Below are 18,313 nucleotides of genomic sequence, written 5' to 3'. Positions count from 1 at the left end.
CTCTCTCGGTACATTTTTCTGGGGAAAACTTTCCTGGTCTATAAATATTTCTGGTTTGTGTTTTCATTCCAACTGAATCAACGCCCGTGATGATAATGACAACAACTACAGTAAAATCAAATGCTGTGATTTTTGTACTCTTGCTTTCTGCAAAAATGATATATTGATTGTTCATCAAGTAACTGCTGCTCTCCATGATTTAGATCCACTTCATTTAAGATTTCACTCTTGGAAGTAGGTGGCTGACAACGTAAACAAGTGCTTTGTACCTGCAATGTTATCCTCTGATAATTACATTTTCTTAAAGAAACATCTACAAGATTTTGTGGCTGAGTACCGTATGTGACAAACTTCTTAATTTTTGTGTTTATTGCTAGGAACCAAACCCCACTGTACCTGATCTCAGTGAAATAAAATGTTTCAACACTTAAAATAAGAAATATGAATCAGGTAAGGCTGCCACTACAAAGCTGTGTGAAGAAAGGATTTTTCTATTCTCTGACTATTCCAAAAAATTTCAATTTCATTCCAGGTCAAACTGAAAACAAATTTTATTAACATTTTCAGCAAATTGAAAAGGTATAAAAATATCATTTGGGGTCGAACAAAGTGCTTTGTTCAATCCAAATAATTTCTGTTTCAAGCATTTAATGTTTAAATTTTTTAATAAATTTGAAGCAAATTTCTAAATAAAATTGTTTTGAAGCAAAAATCAGAAATGTTGAAATGAAGCATTCTGACTTTTTCAGAATTTGTTTTTGTTTTCTCTGACCCAAACAATTCAGCAGCACCTACACAAATTCAAAAATGTTTCAGTGTCACTGAAAAAAGGTTTGGATGAAAAGTTTTTTTGTTCAGCTCTAGTTGCCAGTGCGTCTCCCGCCCTCTGCAAGTTCACTTAACTAGACTGACTTAACTCATCTAGCTTTGAGTGTTATAACCGTGAAATGCAGCCCACGTTCACTGACATTTACAAACCCTTTTTGCAGGCAAGCGCCAGAGGGGGGCCATGCTGCTGCTTCCAAGAGCCGCATGGAGTGGCCCCCTGACCCTGCTCCCCTGCTGTAGCACCAGATCAGGGCAAGCCCCAGACCCTGCTCCTCAGTGGGAGTTCAAGGGCCGGCTCAAAATGGCTGGTGGGCCAGATTCGGCCTGTGGGCTGTAGTTTTCCCACTCCTGCTCTAGGACAAATCTATCAGAGGTGACTTTTTGTGTCATATCCCTTCCTTCCCAGAAGTGCAGGGGAGGGCCTTCTGATTTTGAGATGAACTCCTATTGTGACGGTTCTCAGTGTGCCCAGGATTGCGAGTCACCTTGTTACCCCGCCCACAGCAAGAGGGAGAATTGCTGGGGTTTAAATGGGTGTCAGCTCCCTGCCACTACTAGTCTATTAGCCACCCAAACAATCTCCTCTGGGCTAAGCCATCCCTTTGCCAGCTGGCATTAAGAGGTTCTTGAGTCATGCACTGCCTCTTACATTGAGGCAGTAGGGTCAGCCATTGGCTGCTCTGTAGCCATCATCTCAGGACCCTCTTGCCTGGACAGGACACTAGCTATACTACTCATTAATTTGAACTTTGTACATGCAGTCAGTCAGTAAACAACTCCAGTGATCATACCGAAATCCAGCTTGCTGACAACATCAGACGTTCATTGCCATGTTCATTCCCCCCTTGGGAAAAAAGTGAGGCATGTGTCCTTCCTCCATCCCCCTCAGGTTTAATTACATCTCAAATGACCACACAAAACCCATAGATTAAGGGGCACCTTTCCGCCTCCTCAGGCCCAGAGCAGAAGTGAGGGATTAGTCTCTTCTGTGACCGACACTCCCCCCTAGACAATCACACCGGCCCGCGAGGCCCCCCAAAGCGCGGGGCCCAGAGAGCCCCAATTCGCCATACCCACGGGACGGCTCTGCCCCTCCTTAACATCTATACCTCCCTCAGCAGTTGCTTCACCCCCCCTGGGCTTTTCCCATCCTTTGCAGGGTAGCATGAATTTGTCAGCACTATTGCCACCCAGCGTCTCATTTTGGGTGGCTCTGACACGTGTCACCCTATGGCCTTGCCTACTTTCCCTGCTCCCAGTGGTGTTCTGGGCCACACCATTTCCTAATGTTACCAGTGTCTCCCCACTCCCAGCACAGCTCTGGGTCACAGAGCCTTTTAGCCGTACCACAGACACACTTAGCACTGACTCAGTTTCCCCAGTGAGAGTAGAGCGTGAGTTTTCCCCCTTGACCTCTGAGTCTGGCCACAGCTAGCTTGTACTTGAGCCCTTGGAGATTTAACCCTGTTACAATATTACACAAAATAACACATCAGGAAAAATAACTTCCCACAGTCCGAATCCCAGAACAACCTTTAGTGGCCATTAGACCCACACCTGTTTGTCTGCTAGTCCCTGATCTGACACATCCTTATGTCCTTCCTCCTGGGTCCCATGGGATCCTCTTCTTCTGTTTGAGCTGCCTGTGTTTGTTCTGGTCAGCAAGCATCCTCCCCACTGCAGTGCATCCAAAACTGAAAGTGAGTCTTAGGGCATGTAAACTCACCTGCACCAAAACCAAAACAAGTTTCCCAAACCACTGCTATATGAAATCATGAGGTGCCCACAGCTGCCAATGGAGCCTATAATCATAGTACAGAAGGCTGCTACTTTATTTCACAGTTTAATGAAATTTCCAAACAGTGACCTGGCCACAGAGCAAGACTTCTTCAAACTTGAAGACTCACAAACTCCACACTGTGGGCCTTCATTACATTCAGTTCCCACTTGCAAGTACTGTGATTGTACATCCTTTCACAGTAATTATGTGCAAATGACTAGTAAGACTAAGTAGTCATGTGAATGCACCCACCAGTGCACATGTAGCCATGGTAATTGCTACTATCGATTTTATATTGAGAGAAATTATTTATTATTTTTGATCATTAAAAAGAGTCTTCTATGCCCTTCACAGCAACAAGTAAGGAAGTAGTCCCTGCCCCCAAAGAGTTTACAGTCTAAATCTGAGAAAGCACAAGGTGCAAGGTTGGAGCTGGTGAGTAGTGCAAGGTTTGTTTGGGGTTTTGTCTCACTTCCTTTAAGTAACATGACTGAAGTGAATTTTTGCATTCTGAATAATTTCCTTTCAGCCTACTATCTATGCTTGAGGCCAGTAGCTACAGAAATTTTTCTGGAGATTCTCCACAATGTTGCACCCTAAATATGAGTTCTTCATCATTAGAATCTCTTTGTCACTCCCATGTAATATTTTGTGGTGTTTAAAATGTTTGAAAATGAAGGTGGAGATAATCATTCATCTTTGTAGGGAGGGAGGGACAATAGAAGAAGAGAAATATATTTTCCATGGTATGTCTCCTTAAAGTAGTTCTAAGGCTGATGTTTTAACAAAGGCATCACGGTGAAGGTTGGATGAGCAAGAAATCCTAAATTTCAATAAGCCATAACTTAAATGCAGTGCCTAAACACTTTCTTTGTGATCCCTCCTTTTGTTTTTCATCTTCCTTCGCACTAATAGCTCCCTCAAGATAACTGGCATATTTGAAAATCCTGCAGAACCTTACATTATCTTGAACAGTACATATTTCTTACACTTCTGAAGAAGCAGCTGTTTATCCTCCACCCTGACAGCACATGAAATTTATTGACAGCTGCACATCTCAGAATACTGACATGAAAAATGACTCCACTAAATTCACTGAGAATGTAGACGCTTCCCTAGCTTGTAAGCATGACAAACTACAGTTTCCTAGGAAAAAAAGATGAGTGCTATTAAAATTTAACCCATTGAATTTCCAGCAACTGACAGCTGGTTTCATGCCTTCCCAAACAAATGATTGATATAGAGTCTAATCTTCTAAATGGCTAATAGCTGGTCTGGCTCTCTGAAATGAACTCAATTGACCTTAGAAGGCAAATTTGCATTACACCAGACAGAATATAGAAGCCCTGCCATCTTCACAGTAGCACTTGTTATATATAAGCTTTTAGATATGGGGCTATTAAGGGAAAGCCTAAATATGTTACAGCAGATATTCTATGAGAAAACTTTTTTAAAATATAGCTAGATCCCATTGTGACTAGTTTTGTTTACAAGGATAATTACTTCTCGATGGATGTTGATGTCACCCATCTTAAATTACTGCCATTAATTTAGAGTATTAGTCATAAACTATTTTCAATTAACTTTCAGAGAGTTTGTCAGAAGCATTAGAAAAAGAAGAAAAAGCTGCTCTTACTAATACTACTGTGTATTTAATCTTGCTTTATAATACAGTCCGTTAGTCATAGTCATTTATGTATTTCTTTTTGCAAAGGGCAAATAATCAGTTATATCGCTGTTTGACTGAATTATAAAACAGCCCTTCTGTCATGTGATGATGGTAAAGATTCACAGAAAGACATGCTTTCTCCTAACACCAAATAAGGAAAACTCTATTGTCCCTAACATTGCTCCTGTCTCTTTCTCTGGTTGACTGGTGAGCTTGTGTCTTAACCCTAATTCTTTTGCAGGGCTCCTTTTTAGAAGTATAAAGAAACAGTATTTGTATCTTCCCACCTTTTTAATGATTATTCACACAAAACGGGTGGATTTGTTTAGATAAGTCAGAGGCTAGTAGACAGTAGCTAGCTGCTGCAGGTCCTGAAAGCTGAACATTCTAGAAAAGGAGCAGTAGAAAGGGGATGTGGTTTATTTTCCTCTAACAATCCAAGTATCGGGGCAGAGGGAAAGGACTTCAGGAAGTCCTACAGATGGAGCAATTTCAAATGGAATTGCCAGAGCAAAAGATGGCAAGCCAAGTGTGGTGTCAACAATCACTCTTCAGATGCGTGCACAGGTGGTGATTTTGACACAAGTATAGAGTACAGAAGGGAAAGGGAGATCCTGACCCAAAGCAGCTATTTATTTCCTCTGTATGGATTAGCCATTAAGTCACCACTGAAGAGTTAACAGCAAGCCATCATTTGTTACTGTGCTGTCAGAGACCACTGCTATCACAGGTCTCTGCTCATACATATGATTGCACTCTGTGTAATCCTTCTTCTTTTTTCATTTTCATGAAAAACACAGCAGAAAGAAAAAACATATGGAACCGAGAGGTTCTTACAAATCCAATATCCCTACCTTTGATGAATATGTCAAACCAGGGAGCTTTGTGAACAGGGAGTTCTCCAGGTGAAGGAGGAGCAAATACGGGACCCTTGGGGTAAGTGGCTGTCTGTAGTGTGTGTTTGGGGGTTACTTGCTGTGTGCTGAGTGAGTTTGTTTGTTTTTGTTTGTTTGACAGTGTGCTGTGGCCAGCAGTTGGAAGCTGTGAGCTTCTAAACAAGGTTTGAAATCTAGAAGCCTCTTTTCATTGGCTGAGCCTTAGGCAGGGGGCAGGGCTATCAAGAAGGCCAGGACTTTATAAAGCAGTAAATCAGCAACCAGGGGCTGATAACAGGGAGTTTCGAGAGGGAGTTTGGAAGGGGAGTGGGAAGGGGGTGAGGGACACTTGCCAGTCTTTAAAACCTTTAAACTAAACTAAATCAAGAAGTTTTGATTATAAACAAAAATGCTATCATTAATCTAGGTAACTGTAGGAGAGAATACAGGCAGAAGCCCAACAGCAGAGTGGGGGCTATCCTGTTTATTGCGCTCAGTGTAGCATGTATGATTACCTGCCCTGTGGGCAGGTGGTGTATGTGTGCATTCGGTGCAAGGAGCTCCTGGCCCTCTGAGACCGAGTACAGGCTTTGGAGGCCAGGGTGGCAGAACTGGAGGAGCTAAGGGAGGCAGAGAGGTATGTTGATGAGGCTTTCTGGGACACTGTAGATTTGTCCCACCTCTGGTCAGACAGCCCTTGCCTTGTTAAGGAGGCTCAGGGAAGGAGAGCAGTCAACAGGAGCAGAGGGAAACCTTCCTATAGTTGGGACCCTCCTTCCAGATGAGGTTACCTCTCCAGGGGAGGGAACTCCAGCCATTAGGAAAAGGCAGGTGTTAGTAATGGGAGATTCGATCATTAGAAACGTAGATAGCTGGATTTGTGATGACCGAGAGAACCTTACGGTGACTTGCCTGCCTGGTGCGAAGGTTGCGGCTCTCTCAAGGTATCTGGATAGACTTATGTGTAGTGCTGGGGAGGAGCTGGTGGTCATGGTACATAGAGGTACCAATGACATAGGGAAGGATAGGAGAGACATCCTGGCGGCCAAATTTAGGCTGCTAGGAAAGAGACTGAAATCCAGGACCTCTAGGGTGACATTCTCAGAAATGCTTCCAGTTCCAGGGCCAGGTAGGCAGGCAGAGCTTCAGAGTCTCAATGCATGGATGAGACGATGGTGTAGGGAGCAGGGGTTTAGATTTATTAGGAACTGGAGAAACTTTTGGGATGGGGGAGCCTATACAGGAAGGATGGGCTCCACCTAAACCAAAGTGGATCCAGACTGCTGGCACTTACATTAAAAAGGTTGCAGAGCAGTTTTTAAACTAAGAGAATGGGGAAAGCTGATTGCTGCAGAGAAGCACGTGGATCGGATAGAGACTTCTCTTAGAGGACAGTCTATTGATAGAGATTCTCTAGGTTTTAGCCAGGAGGAGAGGATGGAAGAGGATAACATATGGGCCAGATCAGGTGAGAAACAAAGAATCGGACACATCAGAAAAGGGCAGACAAATAAACAGTGACAAGTTTTTAAAGTGCTTGTACACAAATGCTAGAAGGCTAAATAATAAGATGGGTGAACAAGAGTGTCTCATGTTAAAGGAGGATATTGATATAATTGGCATCACAGAAACCTGGTGGAGTGAGGACAATGGGACACAATCATTCCAGGGTACAAAATATATCGGAAGGACAGAACAGGTCATGCGGGGGGAGAGGGGAGTGGCATTGTATGAGAAAGAAAATGTAGAACCAAATAAAGTAAAAATCTTAAATGAATCCACATGTTCCACAGAATCTCTATGGATAGTAATTCCATGCTCTGATAAGAATATAACTGTAGGGATCTATTATCAACCACCTGACCAGGACAGTAATAGTGATGATGAAATGCTAAGGGAGATTAGAGAGGCTATTAAAATAAAGAACTCAATAATAGTGGGGGATTTCAATTATCCCATATTGGCTGGGTACATGTCACCTCAGGATGAAATGCAGAGACAAAATTTCTCGATACTTTAAATGACTGCTTCTTGGAGCAGCTGGGTACAGGAACCCACAAGGGGAGAGGCAAGTCTTGATTTAGTCCTGAGTGGAGCGCAGGATCTGGTCCAAGAGGTAACTGTAACAGGACCGCTTGGAAACAGTGACCACAATATAATAACATTTAACATTCCTGTGGTGGGAAGAACACCTCAGAAGCCCAACACTGTGGCATTTAATTTCAGAAAAGGGAACTATGCAAAAATGAAGAGGTTAGTTAAACAGAAATTAAAAGGTACAGTGACTAGAGTGAAATCCCTGCAAGCTGCATGGACACTTTTCAAAGACACCATAATAGAGGCCCAACTTAAATGTATACCCCAAATTAAAAAACATAGTAAAAGAGCTAAAAAAGAGCCACCGTGGCTTAACACTGTGTAAAAGAAGCAGTGAGAGATAAAAAGGCATCTTTTAAAAAATGGAAGTCAAATCCTAGTGACGTAAATAGAAAGGAGCATAAACACTGCCAAATTAAGTGTAAAAAATGTAATAAGAAAAGCCAAAAAGGAGTTTGAAGAACTACTAGCCAAAAACTCCAAAGGTAATAACAAAATGTTTAAGTACATGAGAAGCAGGAAGTCTGCTAAACAACCAGTGGGGCCCCTGGACGATCAAGATACAAAAGGAGCGCTTAAAGATGATAAAGTCATTGCGGAGAAACAAAATGAATCCTTTGCTTCAGTCTTCACAGCTGAGGATGTTAGGGAGATTCCCAGACCTGAGCCGTCCTTTGTAGGTGACAAATCTGAGGAATTGTTACAGATTGAAGTGTCACTAGAAGAGGTTTTGGAATTAATTGACTTGTTACTGTTAAGTTTATCACCGGGACCAGATGGCATTCACCCAAGAGTTCTGAAAGAACTCAAATGGGAAATTATGAAACTATTTACTATGGTTTGTAACCTGTCCTTTAAATCAGCTTCTGTACCCAATGACTGGAAGATAGCTAATGTAATGCCAATATTTAAAAAAGGCTCTAGAAGTGATCCCAGCAATTACAGACCGGTAAGTCTAACGTCAGTACCGGGCAAATTAGTTGAAACAATAGTAAAGAATAAAATTGTCAGACACCGAGAAGAACATAAATTGTTGGGGAAAAGTCAACATGGTTTCTGTAAAGGGAAATCTTGTCTTACTAATCTATTAGAGTTCTTTGAAGGGGTCAACAAACATGTGGACAAGGGGGATCCAGTGGCCATAGTGTACTTAGATTTCCAGAAAGCCTTTGACAAGGTCACTCACCAAAGGCTCTTACGTAAATTAAGTTGTCGTGGGATAAGAGGAAAGATCCTTTCATGGATTGAGAACTGGTTAAAATACAGGGAACAAAGGGTAGGAACAAATGGTAAATTTTCAGAATGGAGAGGGGTAACTAGTGGTGTTCCCCAAGGGTCAGTCCTAGGACCAATCCTATTCAATTTATTCATAAATGATCTGGAGAAAGGGGTAAACGGTGAGGTGGCAAAGTTTGCAGATGATACTAAACTGCTGAAAATAGTTAAGACCAAAGCAGACTGTGAAGAACTTCAAAAAGATCTCACAAAACTAAGTGATTGGGCAACAAAATGGCAAATGAAATTTAATGTGGATAAATGTAAAGTGATGCACATTGGAAAAAATAACCCCAACTATACATACAATATGATGGGAGCTAATTTAGCTACAACTAATCAGGAAAGAGATCTTGGAGTCATTGTGGACATCCATGCAGTGGGCAGCGGCACTCAAAAAGCAAACGGGGTGTTAAGAATCATTAAAAATGGGATAGAGAATAAGACGGAGAGTATCTTATTGCCCTTAGATAAATCCATGGTATGCCCACATCTTGAATACTGCATACAGATGTGGTCTCCTCATCTCAGAAAAGATATACTGGCATTAGAAAAGGTTGAGAGAAGGGCAACTAAAATGATTAGGGGTTTGGAACGGGTCCCATATGAGGAGAGATTAAAGAGGCTAGGACTTTTCAGCTTGGAAAAGAGGAGACTAAGGGAGGGATATGATAGAGGTATATAAAATCATGAGTGGTGTGGAGAAAGTGAATAAGGAAAAGTTATTTACTTGTTCCCATAATATAAGAACTAGGGGCCACCAAATGAAATTAATGGGCAGCAGGTTTAAAACAAATAAAAGGAAGTTCTTCTTCACACAGCGCACAGTCAACTTGTGGAACTCCTTACCTGAGGAGGTTGTGAAGGTTAGGACTATAACAGGGTTTAAAAGAGAACTAGATAAATTAATGGAGGTTAAGTCCATTAATGGCTATTAGCCAGGATGGGTAAGGAATGGTGTCCCTAGCCTCTGTTTGTCAGAGGGTGGAGATGGATGGCAGGAGAGAGATCACTTGATCATTACCTATTAGGTTCACTCCCTCTGGGGCACCTGGCATTGGCCACTGTCAGCAGACAGGATAATGGGCTGGATGGACCGTTGGTCTGACCCAGTATGGCCATTCTTATGTTCAAGGAAAAGTTTGCTTATTTTATGATAGAAATACAATGGAGTGGTTTTTCTTTGAAATATATTGTAGGGCCTGATTCTGCTGAAGTCAATGTCAAAACTCTGTTCTTTTAATGAAGCAAGATTGGACCTATAGTCTTTTATTTCATAGCAAGCTAGAAATGGGTGATACATGGCTATCTACGGTAACTTGCCATCTTGAATAAATACTACAGTAAAAACATGAGTAAAAATTGTGGAAATAGGGTATGCAAGTTACAGTTTGCTTAGATGGATTCAATTTATGCAATATTGCCAATACATTTCTAGATTTTATGGCTTGGCTGATTCTTGAACACAGAAGCTGTAATAATAGTCAAGCATTCAACACTTCGAATTAATAAATTCTGCAGAACCTCTGAGAACTTATATGGTTCCTAAATGAATCAAATTCATAGAGTACTTTTTCTTTTATTAAGGCCTTTTGCAGTCAAATATGCAGAGATGATATTGGTGGAGTAATCATCTGCATCTGGTATGAACACATTTTGCAAATAAGACGACAGAGAGGGGGATGTTAATCAAGACAACGGCTGAATGTCATGTACGCCTAAAATGAATCTCTTGTTGTTCTTGGTTAAAAGCTGTTTAATTTTGTGACAATACTGTCTGGTTCTTGTTAATGCTTTTTTTAAATGTTTGCAGCCATGCTTAAATATCGTATGACAAACATAATTAATCCCATCCATAAGCATATTAAATGAAATAGAGGTCAGCGGTTGTTTGACATTCAGCTCTGTAAACATGCCCTCAGGATGACAATATTTTACACCACTGGTGCACAAACTTTTCCAGTCATGCCTCCCTTATCGTTCATGGAATTTGTCACAGCTCTCCTCTATTACTTGTAATCTGACACTGGGTGGGTTGGTTGGTTGGTTTTGTGAGGACTCTATCCTGCAGTGAAACTGGGATCTCACTGATATAAAAGCAGGAGCAGAATAAAAAAATTAACAAAGAATGTGGGAGTGGGAATGGGGATTGCAGGACAGGACAGGAACAGGATTTAAAAAAGAGTCCTCCTGCGCCACAAACAACATGAATGCCCCAACCAGCAGCAGTGCAGAAGTAAGGGTGGTATTGCAGATGCTGGCGGCTCTGCCTTCAGAGCTATGCAACCAGAGAGCGTCAGAGGGTAAGATATGGTGACAAAGGCATTAAAAATGCCATACATCGATTATATCAACAAACAAAATGACACTGACTGAATGAAAGTCTCTATTATCTGAAAGACAAATTCTTGGGTCTTTCACTGGCTGGGCTGGAGGAGATCAGATGTAATGTGGAGATAACACTTCGGGGCTCTACAGTTTCTTGCTGTCCAAGTGTCTTCTGTCAGCCATTCTATTAGTATCAAAGGAGAAGAGAAGCCACTTGTTGACTTTCCCAGACAGGTGATTTGTAATCATTTAGAAGGGGAAGTGATAAAGAGACAATGATGCCTTCTTTCCCCCCAGAATAAAGGGTTGTGGGTATTTGAACCATGTATAGACCAGATATTGGTTGGACCAGAGACAAGTTCTGATTCTCCTAGAAATTAGTGGGTACCTGAGTACTACACTTAGGAAGAAAAAACGCACATGTACAAAATGGGAACAACAGGTTAGGCAGTAATACTGCTGAAAAGAATCTGCGGCTTTTCATGGTTCACAAATTGACTATGACCCAACAATGTGGTGCAGTTGCAATAAAAGTTAATATCATCCTGGGGTGTCTTAACAGGAATATTGGATGAAAGACATGGGAGTTTCATTGTCCCACTCCACTCAGCACTGGTGAGGCCTCAGCTGAAGTAGTGTGTCCAGTTTTGGGTGCCACACTTCAAGAAAGATATGGACAAACTGGACGGAGTCCAGAGGAGAGCAACAAAAATGAAAAAAAAAAGTTTAGAAAATTTGACCTATGAGGAAAGGTTAAAAAACCTGGGTATGTTTAATCTTGAGGAAAAAAAACTGTTACAGTCTTTTTTCCCTTCAATCTTCACATACATTAATGGCTTTTACAAAGCGGACTGTGCTCAATTGTTCTCCACTCAAGGTAGGACAAGAAGTAACAGGCTTAATCTGCAGCAAGGGAGATTTAGGTTAGATATTGAGAAAAACTTTCGAACTATAAGGATAGTTAAGCACTGGAATAGGCTTCCAAGGGAGGTTGTGGAATCCACATCACTGGAGACTTTTAAGAACAGGTTGAACACCTGTCAGGGAATGTAGGGTCTTGGTTTACTTGGTCCTGCCTGAGCTTGGGGAGCTGGACCACATGACCTCTTGAGCTCCCTTCCAGCCCTATACTTCTGTGACTTGTCGCTCTCTTGGTTAATCTATTACAAGTCACCAGGGCACTGAGCTGTGCCCCTTTGATAGCTGCTGTTTTGTGAGTGAGAGAGTTAAGCACCACCACTATGAGCAGGCGATTTGAGAATCCAGAGTATAGGCATTGGGGTATCGTTTATAAACGCTTGGGTTCTCATTCATGGATATTAATACACTTTGGGGCACGCTGGCAGACAAAACTGAACTCCTACACAGTCCTACTCTGCCAATACTTTGGAAACTTGTACCATACGATGACCTTACAGAGACAACACAAACATATCATGTAAATACCATGACTCCAATCCTTAGCTGTATTAGGGCCACTTTACATTGTTCCACCAGCACAAGGCAGCCTAAAAGATGATGTAGTTGGCTGTAAAAGGATCACCCCAGTGTAGGCAGATCCTTGGGTGGCAGAGTGGACATAGAAACTCCTCAGCCAATCCCTATCCCAGCTGCCATCGTAAGGAGTGTGGGTAGAGGAAGGGGGCTCACACATAATAGGTGGCAATTAGATCAACCCTGGCTTACACTGGGGACCAACCCACTGTACAGCAGCCACAGGATAGGAAGAGAGCAAAAGTGAATGAAAGCCCTTGGCTACAACCAAAGAGGTCATACTGATTGTTGGCATGTCGTTGTATTTGACATCTAGCACTTCCCAGCCCTAAGCCACCTAGTTTTGGGTATTTTTGCTCAGTTAGAAAATCCAGTCAACTGTTGTGTACTAGTCTACACTGTAAAGAATAAAACAAGTGAGTGTCGGTATGTGATCGATACAGTCTCATTACTAAGGCCTGGTCTACACTACGCATTTAAACCGAATTTAACGCATTAAACCGATTTAACCCTGCACCCATCCACACAATGAGGCCCTTTATAGCGATATAAAGGGCTCTTTAAACCGGTTTCTGTACTCCTCCCCGACGAGAGGAGTAGCGCTGAAATCGGTATTGCCACGTCGGATTAGGGTTAGTGTGGCCGCAAATCGACAGTATTGGCTTCCAGACGATATCCCACAGTGCACCATTGTGACCACTCTGGAAAGCAATGCACTGGCCAGGTAGACAGGAAAAGCCCCACGAAGTTTTGAATTTCATTTCCTGTTTGCCCAGCGTGGAGCTCTGATCAGCACGGGTGGCGATGCAGTCCCAAATCCAAAAAGAGCTCCAGCATGGACCGTACGGGAGATACTGGATCTGATCACTGTATGGGGAGACAAATCTGTTCTATCAGAGCTCCGTTACAGAAGACGAAATGACAAAGCATTTGAAAAAATCTCTAGGCTATGATAGACAGAGGCCACAGCAGAGACTCAGCACAGTGCTGCGTGAGAAGCGTAATGGAAAGCCAAAGAATCAAATGGACGCTCATGGAGGGAGGGAGGGGGTACTGAGGACTCCAGCTAGCCGGCAGTCTTCAAAAAGCATTTGCATTCTTGGCTGGGCTCCAAATGCCTGAAGGGTCAAAAACATTTTCCCGGGTGTTTCAGGGTGTATGTCGTCAATTTACACCCTTCCCCCACCCCAAAAGAAAAGGGAAAAAATCGTTTCTCGCTACTGCATGCTGCTGGTAGACGGGGTGCTGCAGCACTAAACAGCAGCATCCTCTCCCCTCCCCTCCCCGGTGGCAGACGGTACAGTACAAAAGGACTGGTATCCGTCCTCGTCATCATCCTGTGAGTGCTCCTGGCTGGCCACGGTGAGGTCTGCCAGGGGCGCCTGGGTAAAAATAGGAATGACTCCTGGTCATTCCCAGCAGACGGTGCAGAACGGCTGGTAACCATCCTCATCATAGCAACTGGGGGCTGAGCTCCATCAGCCCCGCCCTTTCATGTCTAAAGAAAAGATTCTGTACTGCCTGGACTATCATAGCAGCTGGAGGCTTCCTCCCCCTCATTTTATCTCACTAAAAAGTCTGTGTTTCTTATTCCTGCATTCTTTATTACTTCATCACACAAATGGGGGGACACTGCCATGGTAGCCCAGGAGGGTTGGGGGAGGAGAGAAGCAACGGGTGGGGTTGTTGCAGGGGCACCCCCTAGAATGGCATGCAGCTCATCATTTCTGCGGGATCTCTGGGGCTCTGACACAAAGTGGCTGTGCTCTCTGGTTCTCTAGTACACTTGCCCCATATTCTAGGCTGGACTGACTCTATTTTTAGACAAAACATAGGAAGGGAATGACCCGGGGAGTCATTCCCATTTTTGCCTATGCGCCCCTGGCCGACCTCAGCGAGGCCAGCCAGGAGCACCCATGATAGCAGCAGACGGTACAGAATGACTGATAACCATCATCTCATCTCCAATTTACAATGGCAGACGGCGCAATATGACTGGTAACCATCTCTGCTATCTTGCAAAGGCAAATGAATGCTCCTGTGTAGCAGTGCAGTACCGCGTCTGTCAGCAGCATCCAGTACACATACGGTGACAGTGACAAAAGGCAAAACGGGCTCTATGATTGCCATGCTATGGCGTCTGCCAGGGCAATCCAGGGAAAAAGGGCGAGAAATGATTGTCTGCCGTTGCTTTCATGGAGGAAGGATTGAGTGACGACATTTACCCAGAATCACCCGCGACACTGTTTTTGCATTGGGATCTCAACCCAGAATTCCAATGGGCAGGGGAGACTGCGGGAACTATGGGATAGCTACGGGATAGCTACCCACAGTGCAACGCTCCAGAAATCGATGCTAGCCTCGGTACATGGATGCACACCGCCGAATTAATGTGCTTAGTGTGGCCGCGTGCACTCAACTTTATACAATCTGTTTTACAAAACCAGTATATGTAAAATCGGAATAATCCCGTAGTGTAGACATACCCTAAGAATATCTTATAAAGCTTCACAGTGTAATAAATAGTGTGATGATTTACACAAAGGGTTTAAAAATGCCCTGAGTTCTCACTGTCTCTCAGAATTACCATGAGTTTTGCTTTAAGCCAGACAGTCCAGTTAGGAGTATTTACTGTCTGTTGGAAACTGACAAGAACATAAAAACTCCAGAGAGGGAATTGTCAGTGTCACTTCTTGATGTCATGAGTAGATTACAGAAGCCACATCTGATTTATAAAGATGGTTGTTTACTAGTTGAAAATGGTCAAAGTAAGCTTTTCCTGTGCCCTGTGGGGGAAGAGTTTCTGAAGAGACTTCATGCAGTTTTATGCTACTTGTCACAGCAGCATAACTCATGCTCTGCTCTTAAGCAGTTTGTCTCATCACTGTAAGTGTTTTGTTTTGTTTTTTTTTATTATTGTTTTTCTTGTACAGAAATAGGAGAATGGAAAAATCTTCAGGGCAAATGCAGCAGTTCTGACTCTGGGAGGTGCTAAGCAGCCACAATTCCCTTTGGTGCTGAAAGTTTGTCTCTCTCGCTCATTCAGAATCATGCCCAGTGTTTGCAAATTGTGCTAACGTCAGCGCTGATATTAACTAGGATGTGAATAATCAGACACTTACTTGACATTTTTAAATAAAACACTTATCAGGAGGTAGCCACCGGACTCCTCGTTATTTAAAAATGTGACTTATAGTAAATACCATTTTACGTCATTACTTATCCATGAGACCTTCTGTCGTTCATACATTTCTTTAATATACTGAGTTTTTAAATACAAAACATTAATACAAAAATATATAATAAAACAGTTATCTAAACAATAGATTAGTTAGTACTAGAAAGCAGAAAGTTAACACTAAAATAAAGCAAGTTTTGGGAAGTGCTTGATAAACATTATTCAGTCTACATTTTTAGTTTACAGAGATGCATCAATAATAAAGAATGGCTCTAATCTTTCTAGGAATAAGCATGTATTACAGTAAAGGTAATTGTTGATTATTTAGTTACACCCATAATGTGTTAGGTGTTTTCTAAACACAAGCCACAGGTCTTGCCCAAAAGATTTCCCACCCTAAACTTACAAGAGAAAAAAGTTATAACACAGAGTCAAATGATCAGGGTGATGACAGAGACACAACTTCTTAGTTACATGGTTGTCCGTTGCAAATTTCTCTTTTCTTTTTAAATTAAACACTGTCTCCTCCCTCTTAAGCCCCCCCCCATCCTTACTCTATAGTTTTAACCCTCTCATTTCCCCACCTTTAGTCCCAGCATCTTTATGCCCCTACTTCCCAACACTCAGCTCCCTCCCTCCATGTAAATGAGCAGTTCCCTCTCTTTAGGTATATGAATGAAACCGATACATAGATAGCTTAGTTTCTTGTTGGCATCACAAAAAGAGTGGGCCTTCAGGAGAGATTTAAATGAGGAGAAGGTAGTGGGTTTTTGAACCAGTTCAGTCAGTACATTTCATCTGTAAGGAACGTTAGGAACTAAATACTTTTAGGATAGGCAGTCATACAAGTGTAGGACTGGAAGGGACCTCGAGAGGTCATCTAGTTCAGTCCCCTGCACTCATGGCTGGACTAAACATTATCTATACCATCCTCAAATTCTTTCACAGACCACATTTTAAAAGTGAGATTAGCTCAGAGCCCTCCTCCATTCCTTTTCTCGATTGCACAGCCCACTCCCAGACAATCCTGCAGGCCACCACTTCTCCCATGCACCACTGCAGAACATCTGTGGTCCCGAAAGCAAATGCACACAGAAACATTAGAGAAGTGCATTATGTATTTTTAGATTTTTTTTAACATATGATTTAGCAGCTGCAAACAAAGAGATGGCATCAAGAGTCCCATCATGTCTTCATTGACTCCAGCAAGCACTCTGCAGAAAACCATTGGTCAATAGACCTCTGTGCTAGCAGATACAAGTACTTGCCAGGAGCATTGCGTTTGCAAATGGTGTCAGATAGACTGCATCTCCTGAAGAGACACCTCTCCTCTGTATTTTCAGAGAGTAAATGACATCACTTGTCAGACATTTTTTCAGCACAGATAAAAACAGTATCTCTTCTAGAACCCTGCTGAGTGAGACTCCAAGAAATGACACTGCCCCATCACAAAGACCCGGCTATTGAACAGGATTAACTGCCACCACTCAGTGGGGTCTCCTGGTACAGAGTAAGTGCAGTAAGATGTAGTGTGCCTGCTCTTCTCAGCAGCATTTGAAGTTACTGAGGCTCAGGGTCAGCTAAGATCTTTTCCCAGTAGCAGCACACATTACGTTTCCAAGGGTGCCTTCGTTATTGGCAGCTGAATCACAGTCTGTCTCCAGGCTTTATTTTGCTTTCTCTGATATCAGTATTTCCTTTCCTTTCTGATATTCTTCAGCTGGCCTGCACGTGGCAGCTGTGACTCTAAACTCAGCAGGAATCACTTGAAGCAAGGATCCAGCACACAAGTTATACTGTAGCTTTTCAGCATCACTGAACCAGGATGATCAGAGGTTAAAAAATGCTGTTTTTTAAAGGCCCTGATGCTATAGACTAGGTCTTTGGTGCTGAGATGTGCTTTTACTGCCCTGGCACCGCAGCAGAAATATTGGCCTCTTCCAAATTTACCTGTCGGGTTAAAGCCTCAGATGGCTCAAGAATTTAGAACCAAGACTCTACCAAGTTCCACTATGCCACAGTCAATGTCCCTTTCCCCTTTTTTGGCTCCTCTTTGCAAAAGAAGAAGATGATGATCCCATATTTTCCCCTGCCAGGCTTTTCTGTATATGATGGCCCAGCTTGTTAAAGCCTGGGCTTTTTGCAGCTGCAATTTGCCAGCACCAAGAATTGCAACATTCTTTACTCGGCCAGTCTGCAGCATAAGGTTGTAAACTTAGGGGCAAGGACTGTTTGTCTTATTTGCTTCATGTCTCCTCACCCAGCACAATGGGACCAGTCTCAAGGGAGCTGGCCTCTGTGATTAAAATAGGTCTAACTCCCCTGTGCCAGAGCAGGTCCTCCCAGCTGAGTCAATTGAGAGGCAGAGCTGCACCTGGCCTATAAAAGGTGAGAGGGGGTCAGTAAGGGTAGTGTTGGAAGGGGAACTGCATTGTAAAGCTGTGGAGTGAGATGGTCTTTTGCACTGGCCTTGAGGAAAGGAGTTGGGCAAGAAGAGCTGGCTGAAAGCTTTGTTTTTCTTTTGGGAGAAAGCAAGGAAGGCAGGCCAGGCCAGGCCTAATTTTGCATGTGCCCCAGCTGCCCTTTCAAACAGGAAGGGACAGTGCCTTTGGGAGGAGAGGTTATGCCCAGCTTAATGCTGAGTGGAAGCTTTTTGTGTTTGTTGTTTAGAACTCTGGGTTGATAATTAATAAAAACTGGCCCCAAGCAAGGCTGTGATTGATTGAGAGACTGTGTAGAGTTCTTAAGGGAGAATGTTGAACAGGGGGAAGGTGTTTCACCATGCGGTG

At 42.9% G+C, this 18,313-nt stretch overlaps 1 long non-coding RNA gene across 1 annotated transcript; it reads left to right on the top strand.

Annotated features, from left to right (window-relative positions):
- The first annotated feature begins 375 nt into the window (after positions 1–375).
- On the top strand, positions 376–10,224 carry LOC120395807. Its single transcript, XR_005592806.1, has 4 exons — positions 376–450; positions 2,963–3,043; positions 5,078–5,213; positions 10,112–10,224. It is a non-coding gene; the product is annotated as an uncharacterized LOC120395807 (long non-coding RNA).
- The last annotated feature ends 8,089 nt before the right edge of the window (positions 10,225–18,313 follow it).

This window comes from Mauremys reevesii, linkage group 1, assembly GCF_016161935.1.
Source record: "Mauremys reevesii isolate NIE-2019 linkage group 1, ASM1616193v1, whole genome shotgun sequence".
In the NCBI taxonomy this organism is placed as follows: domain Eukaryota; kingdom Metazoa; phylum Chordata; order Testudines; family Geoemydidae; genus Mauremys; species Mauremys reevesii.
Note: the sequence above shows the minus strand (reverse complement) of the source record. Positions and strands in the feature narration are given on the sequence as shown.